The sequence below is a fragment of the Dasypus novemcinctus genome, chromosome 6, assembly GCF_030445035.2.
Source record: "Dasypus novemcinctus isolate mDasNov1 chromosome 6, mDasNov1.1.hap2, whole genome shotgun sequence".
Classification (NCBI taxonomy): domain Eukaryota; kingdom Metazoa; phylum Chordata; class Mammalia; order Cingulata; family Dasypodidae; genus Dasypus; species Dasypus novemcinctus.
In genome coordinates, this window is record NC_080678.1 from 77,475,502 (window position 1) to 77,494,978 (window position 19,477).

Genomic DNA, 19,477 nt, shown 5'->3' on the forward strand with positions numbered 1-19,477 from the left:
CAAGATGATGCAACCAAAAAAGACATACAGATTCCCAGTGGTGCTGACAAGAATGCAAGTGAACACAGAAGAACACACAGCAAATGGATAAAGAGAACAGACAACAGGAGCGGGGGGTTGGGGGGCAGAGGAAGGGGAGAGAAATAATTTTTTTTTTTAATCTTAAAAAAAAGTTAGTATTGAAGTTACTGGAAAATGCATAAATGGTAAAACTGGCCTATTTATGTCATAGAAAACAGGAAAAAACTTTGCACCGAAACAAATTCACTTTGACCACAGTCAGATATTTCTTGATTTGGGTTCTGGTCTTTTCGGCAGATAACTATAATATAAAATATCCCCTTTTTTTTCTTTTTGAAAATTTATTGGAGTATATCACTCATACATAAACATACATAAATAATAAGTGTATAGTAACAGTTGTGAACTTATAAAACTAACATATATAATATCATACAGGACTCTCATAATTCACCCTACCACCAATACCTTGCATTGTTGTTAAACATTTTTAACTGGGAAGCAGATCTGGCCCAACGGATAGGGCATCCGCCTACCACATGGGAGGTCCAGGGTTCAAACCCAGGGCCTCCTGACCAGTGTGATGAGCTGGTCCACACACAGTGCTGATGCGCGAAAGGAGTCCCGTGCCGCTCAGGGGTGTCCCCCGCATAGGGGAGCCCCACGTGCAAGGAGTGTACCCCGTAAGGAGAGCCGCTCAGCTTGAAAAAAGTACAGCCCGCCCAGAAATGGCGCCGCACACACAGAGAGCTGACGCAGCAAGATGATACAACAAAACGAGACACAGATTCCGGGTGCCACTGACAAGAATGCAAGGGGACACAGAAGACCTTACAGCGAATGGACACAGAAAGCAGACAACGGGGTGGGGGAAGGGGTGAAAAAAAATTTTTAACTAATGACTAAAGAGCAGCATCAAAATATTACTACTAACCAAAGTATTTTTCCCACAACCCACCTTATTATTATTATCTTTGTATCATTTATATATGAACATACAGAAACAGTAAGTGTATAGTAAAAGTTGTGAACCTACAAAGCAAACATGCATAACATCATACAGGGATCCCATACATCAACAATCCACCACCACCTCTCACTGTTGTGAGACATTTGTTACAAATTATGAAAGAATATAGTCAAAATCTTACTACTAGTTATAGTCCTTACCTTACATTTGGTGTATTTTCCCCCCAACCCTCGCCACTGTTATTTTTTAAATATATTTTTTAGGACAGAAGTTGTAAACTTATAAAACAATCATGCACATGTGCAGAACTCCCAAACAATACCCCTCCATCAACACACCACACCATGGCAGAACGTTTGTTACAGACAAGATAATATCATCTGATTGTTACTACATCCATAGTATACATCTGGCACACACGTTCCACACTGCCCCATTATCAACACAGCACATCCCTGTCATTGATGCAGGAATACCACACTATCACTGCCAACCACAGTCCATAGGTCATTCCAGTTGTATTTTTCCCAGGCTTCTCCACACTCCCACCACCCAGAAGTAGTGAGGCACATCCACTCTAGTTCACAAAGGACACTCCTGAATCTGTACCATCAACCACAATTCTCAAGCACATCTTGGTTTACTGTGCTGTTCAATTCCTAGATTATTCTCCAGCATTCTGTCAATTGGCATTTACATCCCTAGACTACCATTTTCAGCCATATCCCCATTTACAAACACATAGCTCATTATGTGTTACCATCCACTCTAATACATTTCCACACTTTTACAGTAAAGCTAATTAAAATGTCTACATACATTAAACATCAGGAGTCCATCTCAGTTCTCCTCTTTATCTGCTTTAAGAATCCACCACCTACCACCAGGTCACCAGGTCTTGATGCTATTTTCCTACAATTTCTTCTAGAAGTTTTATGGTTCTCGCTTTTATTTTTAGCTTTTTTATCCATTTTGAGTTAATTTTTGGATAAGGTGCAAGATAAGGGTCCTCTTTCCTTCATTTGGCAGTGGATATCCAGTTCTTTCAGCATCATTTTTTGTATGGACTATGTTTGAGCTGTGTGGATTTGACAGGCTAGACAAAAATCACTTGACCATATGGGTGAGGGTCTGTTTCTGAACCATCAGTTTGGTTCCATTGGTCTATATGTTTGTCTTTATGCCAAGACCATTCTGTTTTTACCACTAGAGCTAGGTAATATGATTTACAGTATGGAGATGAGGGTTCACGTTTCCTTTTTAAGATGTTTCTGGCTATTCAGGACCCCTTACCATTCCAATTAAATTTGATAATCGTGTTTTCAATTTAAAAAATGCTGGTGGAATTTTTATCAGGATTGCATTGAATCTGTATATTAATTTGAGTAGAATTGACATGTAATGATATTTAGTCCTCCAATCTGTGAGCATGGAATGTTCTTCCAGTTATTTAGGCCTTTTAAAAATATCTTTTAACACTGATATGCTGTTTCCTGAATACAAAGTGCTTTACATAGTTGGCTAAGTTTATTCATGACTATTTGAGTTTTATCTGTCATATCTATTTTCACCACTCTTTTTGACACTTTTAGTTACTTTTATTGATCTAATCTTCATTTCTAGACTCTCTTCTAGGCTTTTCTCCTGTGTCTTTTCTTTTCAGGCTCTAGCACACCCTTCAGCATTTCCTGAAAATCTGGTCTCTTGCTTAGAAATTCTCTTAGTTTCTGTTTATCTGTGAATATTCTAAACTCACCCTCATTTTTGAAAGACAATCTTGCCAGATATAAGATTCTTGGCTGGGAGTTTTTCTCTTGTAGTATCTTAAATATATCATACCACTCTCTTCTTGCCTCCATGGTTTCTGGTGAGAAATCGGCACTTAATCTTATTGGGTATCCCTTATATGTTATGCATTGCTTTTCTCTTGCTGTTCTCAGAATTCTCTCTTTGTCTTGGCATTTGACATTCTGATTAGTACGTTTCTTAGACTTTGTGTACTTGGATTTTTTTGGATGGGAGTACACTGTGCTGCTAGGGCATAGATATCTATGTCCTTCAATAGGGTTGGGAAATTTTCTACCACTATTTCTTTAAATATTCCTTCTGCCCCTTTTCCCTTTTCTTCTCCTTCTGGGACACCCATGACATATAGGTTTGCACATCTTTTCGTGTCGTTTAATTCCCTGAGACCTTGTTCAATTTTTTCCATTGTTTCCTTCATCTGTTCTTTTGTATGTTCACTTTCAGAGGCTATTTCTTCAAGCTCACCAATCCTTTCTTCTGCCCCCTCAAATCTGCTATTATATGATTCCAAAGTATTTTTAATTCATTTATTGCACCTTTCATTCCCATAAGATCTGCTATTTTTCAATGTATTCTTTCAAGTTCTTCTTTGTGCTCATCCAATGTCTTTTTTTTTTTGCTTTTTAAAAATTTTATCCCTCCCTTGTGTCTTTTTGCATGCTGTTCTCTGTGTCCATTCACTGTGCATTCCTCTGTGTCTGTATTTATTATTATTTTTATTTCCCCTCCTCCCTTGCGGCTTGCTTGCTGTTGCTGTCTCTGTCCATTCGCTGTTCACTCTTCTGTGTTTTTGCTTGTCTCTCTTTTTTTTTTGTTCTGTCACCTTGCTGAGTCAGCTCTCCACGGCGTCTGTGGGCCAAGTGTTGCTGCATGGTGCTTGTGGGCCGGGCGGCTCTGTGAAGGCCCCAGGACACAAACCCAGGGCCTCCCATATGGTAGACAGGAGCGCAACTGGTTGTGCCATAGCCACTCCCCCAATGCCTTCTTAATATCCTTAATCTCTTTAGCCATCTCATTGAATTTACTAGGAGGATTTGTTTGATTAGTTGTCTCACCCTTTATGTCATCTGGAGGCTTATCTTGTTCCTTTAACTGGGCCTGTTTCTTGGTGTGGATTGTAATTTTTTGTTGATGTCTTGGCATCTGGCATACTAGAGTATTTATTCTGGGTGCAGTTTTTCTCTTTAGTTTAGGGCTTCCTGCCCTTTCTCCCTTGCTGGTTGTGCAGTAGGAGCCAAGGATGTAGTTGGTGGTATAAGCTGTGGAGGCTTAAGCTGCCTTCATTGCCCACAGACCTATGAAGCGTCTCCCAACTTTCTCCTTTGCCAGGGGTAGGGACAGAATCACAGCTGTGTGGAATAATTCAAGCTGTGCAGGCCTACACTATAGTTGCCCAGAGAGACTGATGAATCTTCATGCCCCTCTCTCCCCTGCCTAGGGCTGGATGCAGCTGCAGGTGTGGGCAACAATCTATTCAGTGCGGGTCCAAGATGACCACATTTGCCCTGATAGACTTCCAGTTACTCAGTCTGTACCAGCCTAAGGTACCTGCAGTTACCTGGATAGGCAGGTACAGGGCCCGCCAGGATCCTCCCTGCCAGAGGTGGGGCTGAAGCCTGACCTAGGGCTGCTATCCAATCTGGGTGAAAGAACTGATTTTCGGTCAGCCCTGCTTCCCCTCAAGCTGGGGGGAGTCAAAGTGGTGGCTACCGGCCTCTTTCTGACTTGGACAGATTCACACCATGGCTGTTCCTAAGGTTATACCTTAGCCAGCCGAGTCTACTAATCAGTAGCCGAAATCAGTGGCCAACTGACTCCTCCTTCCCTGTTTTTGGGAAATGGAGCTTCCAAATCCAGCCACAGAATAGCTCCTGGGGTGCCTTGCGCTGCCAAAGGGGGATGATCACTGGCCTCCGCAGTTTGGCTGGTAATTTCCTAGAAAGGCTGTCACAGGTCCTCCCAGCTACCTCCCTGCTGGAGGTGGGTTTGGAGCTTAGACTAGAGCTGTAATCTGACCTGGATGGAAAGAAGCCAGTCCCCACCAGCACTGGGAATTTCAGTCTGCCCTGCTTCCCCTCGTGCAAGGCGTGGAGTTAAGATGGCAGCTCCCGGCTTCTTTCTGACTTGGACAGGCTCAAACTTTAGCTGTTCTCAGGATTATACTTTAGCCTCCTGAATTTACTCATCAGTAGCTGAAGGTGGTGCCTAACCATCTCTTCCTCCCATTTTTGGGAATTGGAGCTTTCAACTCCAGCTGCAGAACAGCTTCCAACGTGGCTTGTGTCTCCAGTGGCGATGGGCACCAACCCCAGTGGTGTGGAGCACTGTACTTACGAATCTTCTCTGCAGATGGGCAGTCTACTCCTTCCACTCCTTCAAGGACGTTGCAGGATGCTCTTCTGGCCTCCTGGAGCCCCCAAACAGGTGCTTCAGCCAGCTCCAGAGAGCTCTGGGTGTTTACTAACTGCCCTGTAGTAGGACCTGACTCTAGGAGCTCCTTACTCTTGCTGGCTGTCCAAAATATCCCATTTTATGATCATAACTAAAATTTATATTCATGCTCTATAGTCACTGTGAAGATATGCTAATTCTTCCCCTTCATTTTAAAATAAGTTTTGGCAATCCCACCTTTTTTTCTCTCAGAATATCAGCTTGATTTCCTTTTCCATCTTCTCCACTGAAGTGTCTTTTTGTTTGTACCTCCTTTGTGTTATGTGTACTCTTCACATTCTTGACAGACTTCCAATTCAACTTAGAAACTTGAGTTAGAATATGTTTTTCGGTTTGGGTCTGCCAATAAATTAACCAGAAAATACCATTTCCTGGAAATTGTACATTCTCTGGTAATTCCTTCTTGGTCTTTTTATTCAAAGCTTTTCTTGCTCTCTGAATTCCTAACAGAATTGACATTAGATCTTTCCCAATGATAAGCTACTGCTAGCTTCTGCTACTGCAGATTTATCTTGCCCTGCCTCCCCAGCCAACTCCCAGGATCTTGTGGATTATGCTCTCCCAGATCACCTTCCCACCTTCCACTCCCACAGGGGTCAATTAACTCTTTCCTACCTACTATTATATCATCTCTCTCCCTTTTCTTCCTCCCCTCTTTGCTTTCTTTCTTATTTAATCCTGACTTCCTTACAGAGAATAGCCAGTCTTCCTTATTTATACCATTTATATTACCAGGAATGTGTACAAATTCTGGTCTCCCTTTATCCTTACCAACACTTGGTATTGTCAAACTTTCAAATGTTGCCCAATGGGGATTATATTGTTTAGGAAGGAAGCTTTATGGAGTTCTATTTTGTTTTCATTGTTTTAAAGGAGAGTATGTACCTTCCCCGCCTTGCATTACTTAAGGGAATTACTAAGCATGGCTGCTAAGATGATTTAGAGATAGAATAAGAATAGAATGAAAAGTAATCTGAAAGGAGGCTCCAGTTATGTTTTTAGAGAGGCAGATAAACACAGTTCAATATCACACAATTTGTATCTTCTCATTTCTTTTCTAGTGAGATAATTGGAAATGAGACAGGAGATTTTGCTTTGTTATTCAGGAAGAATAGGGTAAAGTAGTTGTAAAGATGGCAGGAAATTAATACTGAAGTCTGGAAAGAATTACACTTTTCTTTCCTTCTTGTTGGCTAGACAATTCGGGTTATTATTTAGTTTCCCGTGACTTCTTCAACCTTTTGGTTTCTACTAGGAATATTAGGCTCCTTTTCTGACAGGTTCATATGGCTCCCATATCACTAGCAGATACCAAGATGGCTTTAAGTATCATCTACATGCTGATGAGTCCCAAATTTATATCTTCAAGCTAAACCTCTTTTCCAAATTCAAAATTATGCCATATTTGGCAAGGGAGCATCCTATCTTTTCTGACAGAAACTATCATGGTTTCCAATTTTTCACTTTGTGAAAATCCTAGGCACTATAGACACACTCCCACTCTTCAGGCCCTTTGCACTTGCTCTCTCCTATGTATAAAAATTTCCACCATCTCTTTCCCCTTACCTCTTTTCAGATTTACTCAGTGACGTCATCTTTGATTGCTGTATTGAAAATTGCAACCCTCCCTTAACACTCTGTCCTTTCCCTGTTTTTTTTTGCTCCCTAACACTTATCACGATCTGACACACTATATATTCTGCTTATTTATCATGCTTATTGTCTCTCATCTCTCCCAGATGCAACAAGATGACACAACAAAAAGACACGATGAGGAAACACAATGAAAGACGCAATAAGCTGGGAGCAGACGTGGCTCAAGAGATTGGGCGCCTCCCTTCCACGTGGAAGGTCCCAAGTTTGGTTCCCAGTACCTCCTAAAAAAAGAAGATGAGACACAACAAACAGACACAGAGAACAGACAGCAAGCACAAACAACAAGGGGGCGGGGATAAATAAATAAATCTTTGAAAAAAATAAAAGAATACAAGCTCCACAAGGGCAGAGGTTTTGCTGATTCACCAATGCTTTCCCAGATACTAGAACTGTTCCTGACACATATATAGTAGGGACTCAACTTTTTTTTCTTTTCTTTTTCAGTGAAGGGAATGAGTGCTACTACCATGGATATCTTTGTACATCCTTGTATGATTTTCCCATTTCAATAGCTCCCCACCCCCTTCCTGGGTACAGTGTACTTTATTGATGGTAAGATACGGTAAGACTTTCTAAGTCCATCCCCTTCTTTGGTGGGTCTAGGATAGAAACTCTGTTGACACAGGGAGAGTGTCAGTGTTGGGGGATCAAGTTGGGTCAAAGACTCCCCAGCATGGGAAGCAGATGTGACTCAAGCATTTGGGCTTCCACATACCACATGGAAGGTCAGTTTCCGGTGCCTCCTGGAGAAGGTGAACTGGTGTGGTGGGCAGGTACAGCAAGCTGATGCAACAAGATTATGCAACAAAAGAGACACAAAGAGGAAAGAAAATGAGAGACACAACAAACCAGGGAGCTGAGATGGCTCAGTTGATTGAGTGCCTCTTCCACATAGAAGGTTGTGGGCTCAGTTCCCAGTGCCTCCTAAAGATAAGACAAGCAGATACAGAGAGCACACAGCAAATGGACACGGAGAGTAAACAGTGACCCCCAATGAGGGGGGGGGGATAAATAAATAAAATAAATCTTAAAAAAAAAAAAAAAAGACTCCCCAGCAGCTGACTGTCTTTCTGTTCCTGTCAAGATAGTGGTCCCAGGGCTCCTACTCCTTGGAGGCCATGTAGACCATAAGGTCTACCACCCTGTTGCCTTAGCTATATTCATTGTCATACCAGGAAATAAGCTTGACAAAATAGTCATTGAGAGCATGGCAGCCCCAGCTTCAAAGTTGGAAAAGTAGGTGTCACTGTTAAAGTCATGGGAGACAAGTTGGTCCTCGATACAGTCCAGAATGCTCTTTAGAGGGCCCTCTGATGCCTACTTCCTCACTTTTTTTTAAGGAGGTACCAGGGATTGAACCCAGGACCTCTTATGTGGGAAGCAGGTGCTCAAACACTGAGCTACATCTGTTCCCCTCTCGCATTCTTGATGTCATGGTATTTAGCAGCTTTCTCCAGATAGCAGGTCAGATCCACCGGGTGTGGGGATGTGGAAGGCCATGGCAGTGAACTTCCCATTCAGCTCAGTGATGACCTTGCCCATAGCCTTGGCAACACCAGTAGATGCAGGGATGATGTTCTAGTTTGCTCCATGAACATCATGCCAGTTTTCTGAGGGGCCACCCACAGTCTTCTGGGTGGCTGTGATGGCATGGACTATGGTCATGAGTCTTTCCATGCCAAAGTTGTCATGGATGACCTTGGTCAGGGCACCACAGAGTTGGTGGTGCAGGAAGCATTGCTGACAATCTTAATGAAGTTGTCTTACTTCTCAAGGCTCATGCTTATTGCAGTCATGGGCAGCTTTGGCAGAAGGGGCAGAGACGATGACAATTTTGGCTCTACCCTTCAACTGGGCCCCAGCCTTCTCTAAGCAGTAAAGACACCAGTTGACTCCACAACACCATCCCATTTGATATTGGTGGGATCTCACTCCTGGAATAAAGAGATGGAATATAGGGATGTTAACTGTTTTCCACTGTTAACAAGCTTTCTGTTCTCAGCCTTAACAGTGCTTTCGAACTTGCCAAGGATAGAATCATACTGGAACAAGTAGACCATGTAGTGAGGTCAGTGAAGGGATCGTTGCTGGCAACAACCTCTGCTTTGCCAGAGTTAAAAGTAGCCTTGGGGAAAGCAGTTGTGGCTCAACTGATAGAGTGTCTGCTTACCATATGGAGGGTCTGGGGTTCAAACCCAGGGCCTCTTGACTAGTGTGATGAGCTGGCCCACACGCAGTGCTGCTGCGTGCAAGGAGTGCTGTGCCACACAGGGATGTTCCCTGCATAGGAGAAAAGAACCCCATATGCAAGGAGTGCACCCCATGAGGAGAGCCGCCCTGTGCAGCCTGCGCAGCCTGCGCAGGAATGGTGCCACATACACAGAGAGCTGACGCAGCAAAATGATGCAACAAGAAAAAAAGTGACACAGTTTCCTGGTCCTGCATGACAAGAATGCAAGTGGACACAGAAGAACACACAGCGAATGGACACAAAGAGCAGACAATGGGGTGGGGGTGGGGAGGGAAAGGGAAGAGAAATAAATAAAATAAATCTTTAAAAAAAAAGCAGCCTCAGGGGAGTGGATGTGGCTCAAGTGATTGATCTCCCACCTACTACATGGGAGGTCCCTCGTTTGGTTCCCAGTGTCTCCTAAAGAAGACAGCAAGCTGGTGCAACAGGCAGGCACAGCAAGCTGATTCAACAAGAGGCACAAGAAGAAAAACATAATGAGAGACACAACAAAGCAAGGAATGGAGGTTCCTTATGCCTCCTAAAGAGGATAAGCAAGCCAAAGAGCTGACACAATGGTCAGACACAGCAAGCTGGTACAACGAGATGATGCAACAAGAGACATAAGAAGAAAAACATAATGAGAGACACAAAAAAGTGGGGAATGGAAGTGGCTCAAACGATTAGGTGCCTCCCTCCCACGTTGGAGGTCCCAGGTTTGGTTCCTGGTGCCTCCTAAAGAAACAAGGAATATGAACAGATGCAGTAAGTGCAAACAACAAAGGGGTGGGGCGGGGGGAGAGAAATAAATAAAATAATTCTTTAAAAAAATAAAAAAGCAGCCCTGGTGACCAGTCACCCAACACAGCCAAATCCCTCCACTCCAACCTACACCATCATGTCTCAGGGATGCAGCTTGCACTGAAGAAGCATATAGAGCTGTCTGTCGAATGGAGAGGAGCAACAGAACTCTATTTCAGTACATTTTAAAGTTAATCTATTCAATTAATTGACAAAAGCCAGGTTACTGCTAGTTCTGATAGTCTCTTTCCTTTTGTTCTTTATGAAAATCAAGTTTGGGTCCAAATTTCCCAACATTTCTTTTCATCTACATCCCAGGAAGTTATTTCTGACAAGGAATTAACAGTGAGGCTTTTGGAAGCATTCCCTTTATCAATTTTTTAAAACTTTTTTTTTTAATTAGAGGAGTTGTATGTTTACAGCAAAGTCATGCAAATAACTCAGAGTCCCCATACACCACCCTATTGTTAAGACCTTGAATTAGTGTGGTATATTCATTATAATTGACGGAAGAATATTCTTATAATTGTGCTATTAACTATAGCCCATGTTTACATTAGGGGTCACTGTGTTGTACAATCCTATGGTATTAAAAAGGTTTTTTTTTATATACACCTAAAATTTCCCCTTTAACCACTTTCAAATATATAATTCGATGCTGTTAATTACATTCACAATGTTGTACTACCATCACCACAATCCATTACTAAAACTTTTCCATCAAACCAAATAGAAATGGTATAATTTAAGCATTAACTTCCCTTTCCCTATACCCACTCCAGCCCCTGTTGACCTATGTTCTAGTTTTTGATTCTATGAGTTTGTTTATTCTAATTATTTCATGTCAGTGAGATCATACGATATTTGTCCTTTTGTGACTGGCTTATTTCACTCAACATGATGCTTTCAAGGTTTATCCATATCGTAGCATGTTTCAGAACTTCATTCCTGCTCATGGCCGAAAGATAGACCATTGTATGTACTACATTTTGTTTATCCGTGAAAACTTGGGTTGCTTCTACCTATTGGTTCTTGTGACAATAATGTTGCTATGAACATTGGTGTGTAATTATTTGTTTGAGTTCCTGCAGTTTCTTTGGGTATATAACTAGAAGTGAGACTGATGGATTGTGTAGTAGTTTTATGCATACTTTTCTGAGGAACTGCCAAACTGTCTTTGACAGCAGCTGCATTCCCACCAACAAAGAATGAGTGTTCCTATTTCTTTACATCCTCTCCAACACTTGTAATTTTCTGTTTTGTTTTTTTTTAATAATAGGCATTTTAGCAGATGCAAAGTTGTATCTTTTTTTTTTCTTTATTAAAGAAATTGCGGGATTATAAAACAATCATGCATAAAATACAGGATTCCCATTATATCGCTCTATTATTTACACTTTGCGTTGGTATGGAACATTTGTTACAATTGACGATAGCACATTTTTATTACTGTACTATTAACTATACGCTGTGGTTTAACTTAGGGTTCATTGTGTAATGCAGTTCTGTGGATTTTTGAAAAATTGTATTCTGTTATCATATATACAATATATTTCCCCTTTTAATAGCATTGAGATGTATATTTCAGTGCTGTTAACTCACAGTGTTGTGTTGCCATACCACAAACCATTATCAAAACATTTCCATCATTCCAAATATGAACTCTGTACTTTTTAAACTTTAACTTCACATTTCCTAGCTCCACCCCATCCCCTGGTAACCTATATTCTACACTGACTCCATGAGTTTGCTTATTTTGATTATTTCCAATCAGTGAGATCATACAATATTTGTCCTTCTGTGCCTTGTTTCATTTCATTCAACATGATGTCTTCCAGGTTCATCCATGTTGTCACATATATCAGGACTTCATTCCTTTTAAGGGCTGAATAATATTCCATTGTGTGTATACACTACATTTTATTTATCCCTTCATTTGTTTCAAATTGTGGTTTGGTTTGTATTTCCCTAATGGCTAATGATGTTGAACATGTGCTTCTGGCTATTTATATATCTTCTTTGGGGATATGTCTATTCAAGTCTTTTACTCATTTTTTAATGTTGAGTTGCAGTTTTCTTTATATATTTTGGATATTAAACCCATATGGAAGGAAAAAAACCCATATGGGATACGTGGTTTCCAAATATTTTCTCTCATTGAGTAGGTTGTCTTTTTTTTTTTAAGGCTTATTTTATTTATTCAACCCACCCACCCCCACCTTGTTGTTTGCGCATCTTCTTTTTAGGAGCACCAGAAACTGTACCTGGGACCTCCCATGTGGTAGGCAGGTGCCCAACCACTTGAACCACATCTTCTTCCCCTAAGTTGTCTTTTCACTTTCAAGATCAAGTCTTTTGATGAGCAAAAGTTTTTAACTTTGATTAGGTACCATTCATCTACCTTTTTCTTTTGTTGCTTGTGCTTTGGGTGTAAAGGCTAAGAAACCATTGCTTAAGACAAAGTCCTGAAGATGCTTCCTTATGTTTTCTCCTAGGAGTTTAATAGTTCTGGTTCTTATATTCAGGTCTTTGATCCATTTTGAGTTGTTTTTTGTACATGATATGAAGTAGGGGTTCACTTCATTCTTTTGCTATGGACACTCAGTTTTTCTAGCACTATTTGTTGAGGAGACTATTCTTTCCAAAATGAGTGGATTTGACATCCAAGATTTATTTCAAATGCCACCTTTCTAACTTTTTCCAACCAAGGGACTTTGAGTGTACTGTTGAAAACACTACAGTGCAGTCATCAGTTTGCTCTGTTTGCTAATTTGGAATGTTTTTCTCCTGGACAAGAGACAAATTGTATTCATCTTTGCATGTCTAGATCCTAGCTCTGGAATAAATTTGAGTGAAGCAATCGGTGAGTAAGGCTGGAAAATTAAGAGTCTTTCTCAAAAGAACAACTTGGGTTACTTTCGTTTAAGTGTGTATAAAGAAGGGGAAAAAATTAAGTGTGGAATGTGGGGAATGGATGCTGATAGAATGAATCAGTGCTATTTAGTTGAAGTTTGACCTGAAAGGAATAAGAGCTCCACCAACAGCGTTTTCCTTATCACAACGACTCCATTAAAAATCTGGATTGCCTCATCTGTGTAATGACTGACTGCTGGAAGAAGGAACAGCCATCAAGCATTTAGGGAGAAATTCAGAAGCCCCGGTCAGTTTAATTTTGGCCTAAGACCATTGCTTTTTCCTCCTAAAACTGAAAATTTCTTTCCTCTTCCTGTGTCTTTATTTCTACATCCATACAGGGAACATGACCACTGTAGAGGTACAGGGGCCAAATTAATAACATTTTGATGACCTTTGCAGACATCAAGTGCTGAGTCAACGGGACACAACCCTCTCCGGTTTCCCTCTTGGGTGTTGAGAATGGTTTTCCACTGCCAGCAGAATGGAGGAGACCCAGATATTGCTCGACGGTGTCACCTCCGTCCTTGCACCCCCTTAATGTATCTATGAACATTCCGCTTAGAAACCATAAAAACTTCTTTATTTCAGCCCGAGAGCCCCTCCGGGGATGGTCACCCTTCTCCTTCTCCAGTGCACTCCGGGCGGCGAGGGGGAAGCTGTTGGGAGAGAGACGTGAGGGAGAAGGACGTGGAGGAGGGGAAAGGGGGAGGGTCGGCAGGGGAGTCCAGCTCCAGTTTGGGGAAATCCAGCTCGCATTTTGCCTCTCGCTCTGCGGTGCAGGGTCCAGCGAAGGCAGAGCCCCAGCTTCACTCCCAGAGGTCTGTCCTGGGGAGACACTGCTGCTCCGGGGGGCTGACCTGGAGGGGAGCGGCCGCGCCGTCCGCTCTGGCGCCGCTTTGTGCGCTCAGCCGCTGGCCGGCCTGTTCCTGGGTCTACCCCCCGGGACGACCCCCTGCCCCGCCCCAGTCATGCAACTCTACCTGCCTCTCCTCCGTGGCCCTTCGGAAAGCAGCCGTCCACACTGGGGGCTCGGGCCTTGACCGTGCCGGGAGCCGGTAGGTGTCCGCCCCGGGCCCGCCCGCGCTCCTCGCGCCCTCCCGGGGGCCGCGGGCCCTGAAGTTGTGGGAACGAGCGCGAGTTGGAAAGTTTGCCCGAGGGCTGGTGCGGGCTCCACGCCCGGGGGACGCGCGCCGCCCGCGGAGCCCGAGCGGGGCCGTGGTGAGTGGGGCCCGGGGAGAGGGCGGGGTGCAGGGGACGGGGCGCGGGAGGCAGCGCTGCGCTGGCGCTGGAAGCGCTCCGGGGCTCGGCGCCCGCCGCCTCTCGGGGGCCACACAGGTGGGCCCGCTGCCCGCGGCGACCCCCCTCCCCGGGCCGCTCGGGGCGCTTTTGTTGCTGGTGGTAAACAATGCCCCCGGCCGGAGGTCGCGGCCGCCCGCCCTGGAGGCCGGGTCGCGGGGTGAGGGGAGCGCGGGCGCCTGGGGCTCGGACCCCGGGCTCGGCTGGATCCGGGAGCCGCGAAGGGCGAGCGTGGCCGTGGGAGACCCTTGAGCGTGCCGGAGGGATGACTGCCGCGCCTCTGGGCAGGGAGGTCGGGGGGCCTCGGGGCGAGGAGAGGGAAGAGTTCGTGCAAGCCGCGGGTGGGGAGGCTGGGCTGTGTGGGTCGCCCCAGGGTCTCCCTTGCAAATTTTCTCCTCCCCCACCCACACGCTTTTACTCCGGGCAGGCGGGTTGGGAAAAAACTCTTTGGCGCTTGCCTCCGGGCGCGTTTCAAGGAGGCTGGCTTCGGGGGCCAAACTTTGGGGTGGACTCGGTGGAGGAGTCCTGCGGGAGGTGGACGTGGAGTTCTCCGGGCCGAGGAGGGAGGGACTGAGGAACCGAGTGTTCTGTCAAAAGGGGCTTTAAAAAAAAAAAACCCACAAAACCCTTTTTTGAGCATCCCCCGGTCGCCGAGCGCGCTGGCGTCGCGGTAGCAGCAGCCCCACTTGGACGCGATCCCGGAGCGGGCTCGGGGTGGGCGGAGCGCGGCGGTGGGCGTCTGGGCTGACCGTGCGGCACGTGAGGGGCCGAGGCCGGGTCGGAGGGGGGCGGCCGGGGTCGCCGCCGCCACTTGGAGTGTCGGGGAAGGGACGGGGCTCGAAGCCCCCCTCCCCTTTTCCTCTCTCCCTCCCCTCTCCCGATTTCGGCTTCTGGGAGGGCCGCGCAGTCCCTGCATTTCGACTGGAGGTGGTTTGGAAGGGGGCGGCCGACGCCAGCAACCTTTCCACGGGAGTGCGGAAACCAAATTGGGTACTTGTGACCCAATAAGAAGTAATGGATCTCCGAGAGCAGCAGCCTGAGCTGGGAGTGCGTCCCCCTCCCGCCGCTCGTCCTCCTCCCAAATTAGCAGCCTTGAAGAGGTCACTTCTGAGCCTCTTCCCCTTCTCCCCCGCTCCACTCTCGGGCAGAAAATGACCGCCTAGGACATCATCGGTTTTGGGACAGATGTTTGGAAAATTCAAGCCCTGCGGGGCGGGGAAGGAGCGGGAGCACAGCCTCGCGCCCCGGGGGTTCGCCGCGCGCTCCACCCCGGCCGGGGCTGAGGAGCCACCGCGCGGCGTCCCGGGACCGACGCGGGTGGGTCCCCGGGGGACCCCGCTCCCGGGGGGAAAGGACTACAAAAGCCTTGGTTTCGTTAGGCCGCAGGGCAGCGAAAAAGAAGGTGGAAGGGGAGCTTCTTCACCAGTTAGGGCAAGAGTTATTAAAGGCGTAGTAAGAATGTGTGGCTACTGTTAAGCGAGGGAGAGGTCTGTCCAGAAACACGGCGAGGTTTGGAGATTGGCCCGTCGTGTTTCCAAGGGCTAAATGACGTAGGCTACACGGTGCCTTTGGTGTGTTTCCTGATTTTATCGGAATTGGTTAAACGGGTTAAAACCCAACTTCTCCACACACATCCCCATCCGCCCGTTAAGGGATCTTCATTATGTTGCCAACCTCAGTCTTTAAAACCATGTTTTGATTTCAATTAAACTTCAGAATCAAGATACTCTGGAGACAGCATGCACTGTACCTTTTACTTTGCAGAGATTAGTAGCCCAGATTTACAACTCTGGGACCGCCACTTACCATTTTAATGCGAGTTAACTATCCCTCTCAGCGCTGGTCTCCCGGAATTGATGTGTCTGAGGTTTGGATCACCACCGTTCCTGCCCTTTGTTTCTCTCCTTCCTTCAATCTTCTTTATCGGGTTTGTCCCTCCCCTCCCCCACCCTCCCCCGTGTGTCTGGATCTTTCCTTCTCCACAGTACTTTTTACGTACACTTCTTCTTCCCCCTTGTCTTTTTACCTTTAGTTTTCGGCCTTTTGATCTCAGTTGTCTTTTTATTTTCTAGTTTTATTAAGATAAATTTCTTCCTCTTCTGTCCTTCTGTCTTTGCCTTTTTTCCTCCTTTTTACACATTTTCTTCCTTTTCATGCTTTTTCTTCCTCTTCCTCACAGTGTGTCTAATGTCTGTCTCTTTTTTGGAGGGGCCATTCTATCTCCATTTTAACTTCTCCCTTCCCTTCTCTTGCCCTTTTTGGCCCTTTTCTCACTCTCTGCAGGGCAGCAGGGGTGTTTTACATATGGAAGGAGCCTTTGACTAAATCTGCTGGCATTCTTGTGAGTTTCCCTGAACAGCCTTTCCATGTGCTGAGGGGCTCTCACACTTCCTGTGGGAGAAAAACTATCTAGGAACAGCAAGCAGTCGGCCCACCTCCTCTCCCTTTAGATGTAGTACTTAGTTACTGGAGGAAACTGAACCAGGTGGTGCCTCTTATAAAGAAATGCTTTAAGTTTTGTTTTTCTCAGTCAAGTGCAGTAGCCTTTACATTCTAAGGAGCTTAATGGGGTGACTTATGAAATCCTAGTTTCTTTTTGCAACCTAGCTCTATATATGCAAACACCACTTTTTTGGCCACTGCTGGTAGTGGGAAGGATTGCAATATAATTTTAAATTGACCTGCGGGCTGAATGGTTACATCAGTTAGCCACTTACTGCCCAGGGGACTTTGGGATATCCAGAAAGAGGAGGGAGGGAATTTTCTGACAAGGTACTGTCAGTATTGACTTTCACTGGCAAGTGATAAATTGTAGGAAGTAAGTTTTTCATTTTCTAGGCAAGGTAATTATTTTAATAATTGTTAAAAAAAAAAGTTCATCCTTGGGAAAGACTCTCATCAGTTAGTAAGCTCAAATAATATTGAGGCAAAATTTCTGATCCTATTTGTTGGTCAATATGGTTAGGTATGTTTTGGCAATGGAATTTTTAAATTATGGGTGTATAATTAATTGGCAGACCCAATTTTATTATGACTGTGTTTATTATGTCCCCTCAGGGGCCTACTCTCGACATTTCTCCACTCCACCCTTAATCTTCTTTTTAAAAATTGTGGTGATGGATACATCCCATGAAATTTGCCATTTTAACCATTATTATGTATACAATTTAACTGGTATTAAATGGTCTTAATTACTTTTAAAATGTTGTGCTACCATCACCACTATCCATTACTTTTTCATTACCCAAAATAGAAATTTTTACCCATTGAGCAAAAATTTCCCTATCCCCCCTCCTCCCAGTGTCCTTAATCTTTTAATCTCTATTTTGGGTTAGCATATGTCACTTCATATCCCAAATTGTGAGTTGGCCTCTATCTCCTGGCCTGTAATGTTTGGATCTCATACACTCCAATCGTCTATGACACAAGGACATTGTAGGAAAAAGAAATCCTATTGTGTGTTAGGAATATTGGTGCCTTCTGGTGAAAAGACCTGTTTTTGCATCCCAGTTTTGTTTTTTTTTACCCTTCCAGGAAAATAAGAACTCCTGAGATGGTGGTGTCAGTTAATTGCTCAGGGATTTCCCCCCTAGGCCCATGGTGTATATTTTTTGTTTTTTCCCCCACTATGTATGGTTAATAACAGGTTGCCAGTCTCTTGGTTTTTTATCTGACCATATTATTCTGTGACTCTCCCTGTAGTACCCAGACTCCTGAAATATCCTAGCATAGAATAAAATTGATTTTGAGACATATGGAAACATCAGTTTTCATCATAAATGGAAAATGGGAGTAGAACGAGGGAAGTATACCTAAGGGGGATTTAACTGTACTGGAAATATTTTAGCTCTTAACTGGGTGGTGGGAGCTGAGTATTCATTTGTATTTATACCTTTTTGTATGTCTTAAAAATACTGTAATAAAGAAATGCACTTAAAAGTGGAACGGTGTATTTAATAATGTTTACAAATTTAAAAGGAAAAGTAATTTTAGAAGCCTCTTGGGGGTAATTCCGTAGTTAAATATGGACCTATTTAAATGGACAATATTGTCCCTCCCCTCCCCACACACACACATTTCAAGAAAAGCTTACAGTTCAGCCCTTGGAACATGTTAGTTTATCACAAAAGAAAGTTACATTTCATCCATGAAGCCAAGGGTGATAAAATTAGGGTCTTGCTGAAGTCCTTATTTTGTTTTTTTATTATTTCTTGTTCTTTGGCTGGGAGGTATCCAGTAGGTTCTCCCCTGCAGTTGGGTTTTTCAGGGGTCAATGGCCTCTTTCACAGTCTCATAAAAAGGCTGTTACCATTTAAAGAGGCCGCATCTTGCCAATCCATGTTGCTCAGACCTCTTTTCCATCTCTTTGGCAGGCTCTTTTTTAGGAGATAAGGTTTGCTCGGTAAACATATCTTAATTACAGGTCTGAATTTCTAAAGCACTTCAATTAAAAAATATAAAGAATAGAGAAGAGACACTTTCAGAAGATCCCATGACACCCTCTGGCATATCCAGATTATTTGCCCCCATATTTGAATTTGAATTTTGATGACTGATTGCAATGCCTAGATAATATACACCTATAATTTTTTAGCATTGTGATGCTGATACAAGAGATAAAGCATATTTATAGGGATATTGGATTGCTTTTCGTTATCTAAAAAAGCATCCTTATAAAGATAGCGTTGACTTTCTGGGACTGGAATTGGAATATCTTGTTTTCTAAAACTGTTGGTCCAAAAGAAGTGGTCTTTGGAGGTACTTTCTTACAGTTCTTTACAGCTAAACAGTTAATGCAAAGTCAAAACTTATTTTTTTAATGAAAAGGGAAAAAGCAGGAGGCCAGAATGCCAAGAATTGAAGTATTTTCTGGCCTATTGTTTGTATTTAGCACAGATTTATCAAAATGTTATTTTTTCTGTGGTTAATGTTATCACAACGGTCTACTTAAAAAGTCTTTTTAAAGGCACAGTGATTTGATTTAAATGTTATGCTCTGGGCTGTCTTACGTGTAGTGGGTGACCTAGAGTGTGCTAGGTGGGAACAGGAAAAAAAATCTTAGATTATGCTTTGCAGGATATGGCAAATTGTGTTTGAAACTGGTTCTATAATAACGATAACTACCATTTACCTTCTTTTCTTTATTTTATTACTATTTTTTATATTCTGGATTTATAAACCGTCTTTTTTTTTAGCTCCCATTTATTAAACACCCACATGCCAGTCCTTTTATACATATCATTTCATTTTATTCTGATGGTAACCCAATCAGGGCAGTACTGTTATGCCTCTTATTCCATTTACATATAAGGAAACTGAGGTATGGGGGG

At 43.7% G+C, this 19,477-nt stretch overlaps 1 protein-coding gene and 1 long non-coding RNA gene across 2 annotated transcripts in view; one reads left to right on the forward strand and one right to left on the reverse strand.

Annotated features, from left to right (window-relative positions):
• Positions 1-13,409: 13,409 nt before the first annotated feature.
• Positions 13,410-13,959, reverse strand: LOC111767075 (uncharacterized). The gene is made up of 2 exons (XR_002798975.3): positions 13,832-13,959; positions 13,410-13,507 (listed from the first exon to the last, which is right to left on the reverse strand). It is a non-coding gene; the product is annotated as an uncharacterized lncRNA (long non-coding RNA).
• The window catches only part of TET1 (tet methylcytosine dioxygenase 1), a 144,914-nt gene continuing 139,096 nt past the window's right edge, over positions 13,660-19,477 (forward strand). The window contains exon 1 of the mRNA XM_058298936.2: positions 13,660-14,069. The gene's annotated coding sequence lies outside the window, so the exon portion shown is untranslated. The remainder of the gene's footprint in view (positions 14,070-19,477) is intronic.